Source organism: Macrobrachium nipponense, chromosome 42 (genome assembly GCF_015104395.2).
Source record: "Macrobrachium nipponense isolate FS-2020 chromosome 42, ASM1510439v2, whole genome shotgun sequence".
Lineage (NCBI taxonomy): Eukaryota > Metazoa > Arthropoda > Malacostraca > Decapoda > Palaemonidae > Macrobrachium > Macrobrachium nipponense.
The window spans coordinates 27,502,205-27,505,283 of record NC_061103.1 but is presented as its reverse complement, the minus strand read 5'-3'; positions in this window follow the sequence as shown (position 1 = coordinate 27,505,283).

The following is a 3,079-nucleotide window of genomic DNA, read 5'->3' as shown; positions in this document are numbered from 1 at the left end:
CTGTTGGGGAGAGCCAGTTCTTTTTCTTTATGTTCCTTACTTGGTCTGCCAGCCTCTGCTCTGTTTGGGGGGGTGTTATTCCTCTCATTCCAGATGTTGACCAATCTTCTTCTATATCCTCTCTCCGTCGGGTTGCTTCTGATGTAGCATCTCCATATTTCCTTATTTTCTTCTCTTGTCCATTTCTTCCTTTTTGCCTCTGTAGCTCCAATCTCAGGCTGTTGATTACTGTCGTTGTGGTGATCAGTTGCTGGATGACGACCTCCAAGTACCTGACCGTCTTCCCCTACAATTGGGTTGAATACCTGGTTGCCGGACGAAGCTCCTCTGTTGCCAGAGTTTCCATTTACGTCGTTGTCGTTATTCTTCATTTCTTTCCATCATTGCTGAGTTTTGCTATTTAACCCATAGCTGGACCCTACCCCATCAGGGATAGGTACTCATTTACAGCTGAGTAGACTGAGGAAATTATGGTAAAGATCCTTTCCCATTATTATTATTATTATTATAAGGAGACCCTCTTTTAAACAAGTCTTATCGAAAGATATTGCTTCATCATCTGAATCATTTGGGCGCAATACTCGCCAGGTTGTGATAGCAGAGAGAAAGCAATTATTAGAAAAATAGAGAAGACTATTTGCAAGTTAAATGCAGTTGATGCAGCAATATCTTTCAATAATACATTATTATTATTATTATTATTATTATTATTATTATTATTATTATTATTATTATTATTATTATTCAGAAGATGAAACCTATTCATTTGGAACAAGCCCAGGAAGACATTGACTTGAAATTTAGGCTTCCAAAGAATATGGTGTTCATTAGAAAGAAGTAAGAGGCGGTAAATGAGACATTCTTATATTGTTGTTATTGTTATTTTCGTTATGGTTGAACTACAAAAGCAACCATTAATTTCTTTTCGTATTGCAAAAAGGGAAAGGGTCACTTTTTGTTCCGTTCACGTATAGCTCAGGTCTGACTCGTTACTGTTGAAGGCACTAATCGTTATTGGCCTGCCGCCTGAATTGACAGGACGATCAGGCAAACCCAATGACTATCACAACCAGAGCTGGAATTCGCGGCCAGTCCACAGGAATATACGTTGAGTTGGGCCTTACTTCATTTCGGTAAATTTAGAAGCAGTACTCTATTCATTAATTTCAAATGACTGCGAATTGATATATATATGCCCTTATATATATGTATATATATATATATATATATATATATATATATATATATATATATATATATCATATATATATATATATATATATATATATATATATCTTAACAGAGGAACCATAGGGAAAGGCATCGTATTCAGGTACATTTATTTTGCCGACGTTTCACGACTCATAGTCGCATCCTCAAGGCTATAATTAAAGATAAACACACGAACATTAAAACTACGCACTGCATAATTAATAAAAATTACGCAATATTTAAAGATTCCATGAACATCAGCATGTAGAACATTTTAAAATTCTGAATATCTTAAAACAGAAAAACACTAAGCGCTAAAATTATGTACAGTAAAGTTACATTAAAATTATTTTAAAATTTACAGAAGAAAACATACAAAAATTATGATATGTATGTAAAAAAATAAATAAAAGATGAAAAATAAATAATTAACACTAAAACAGTAAGGCTATTCTGTACCTTATCCTCGCAAAGGACGGGCAGTGACTGAGAGATTTTTTTTTTTTTAAATATGAACAAGCACTCTAGGCGATGAACAACTGAACATAGGAGGATTGCGTATTTAAGGATGGAACTATCCTTTTTATCATAATGGATTCCAAGGTTGTTAGGTCGTTTTCATTTTGTGTTTGGCCTGTAATAGTAAAATCCTTATCATTAATGTGTGTTAAACATGATTTAGAGTGATTCCACATATTTGACTGATCGGGGTTTGTTAATCTGCTGCCCGTTCTAAAAATTAAGCCCCTGTGAGAATCTATTCTCACTTTTAGTAACCTCTTCGTACAACCCACATAAGTTCCGTGATCATATCTCGGGCACGTATATTTATTTATATACAACATTAGATTTTAGATGAGGACTAAGGCGGCCGTTTGTTTTAAACAGGGATCCGATAGTTAATGGATTTTTTGGAACTATTTTAAGGTTCAGTGCCGGGAATTCTTTTTAAATTATCGCCAGGAACTTTTTTCTGAAGAGGTCGTCATGAAGAAAAGGGAAGCTAGCAAACATTTTTAATTTTGGTACTGTCAAAACCGTTGGCACTTATGTGGGTTGTACGAAGAGGTTACTAATAGTGAGAATAGATTCTCACAGGGGCTTAAGTTTTAGAACGGGCAGCAGATTAACAAACTCCGAACAGTCAAATATCAGGAACCACTCTAAATCATGTTAAACACACATTAATGATAAGGATTTTACTATTACAGGCCAAATACAAAATGAAAACGACCTAACAACCTTGGAATCCATTATGGAAAGAAGATAGTTCCATCCTAAATACGCAATCCTCCTCTGTTCAGTTGTTTATCGCCTAGAGTGCTTGTTTATATATATATATTTTTAAAATTCTCTGTCACTGCCCGTCCTTTGCGAGGATAAGGTACAGAATAGCCTTAATATTTTAGTGTTATTTATTTATTTTCCATCTTTTATTATTTTTTTCTTCTGTAATTTTTAAAATAATTTTAATGTAAATTAACTGTACATAATTTTAGCGCTTAGTGTTTTTCTGTTTTAAGATATACAAAATTTTTAAAAGTTCTACTTGCTGATGTTCATGAAATTTTTAAATATTGCGTAATTTTTATGAATTATGCAGTGCGCAGTTTTAATGAGGATGGGACTATGAGTACCTGAGTACGATGCCTTTCCCTATGGTTCCTCTGAGAAGATGTACCTAGAGCTGCAGCTCCGTCTTCTAAGGATATATATATATATATATATATATATATATATATATATTATATTATATATATATATATATATATAGATAGATAGATAGATAGATAGATAGATAGATAGATAGATAGATAGATAGATAGATATATATATTGCTAAAATATTCCTTCCTTTCAACTACTCC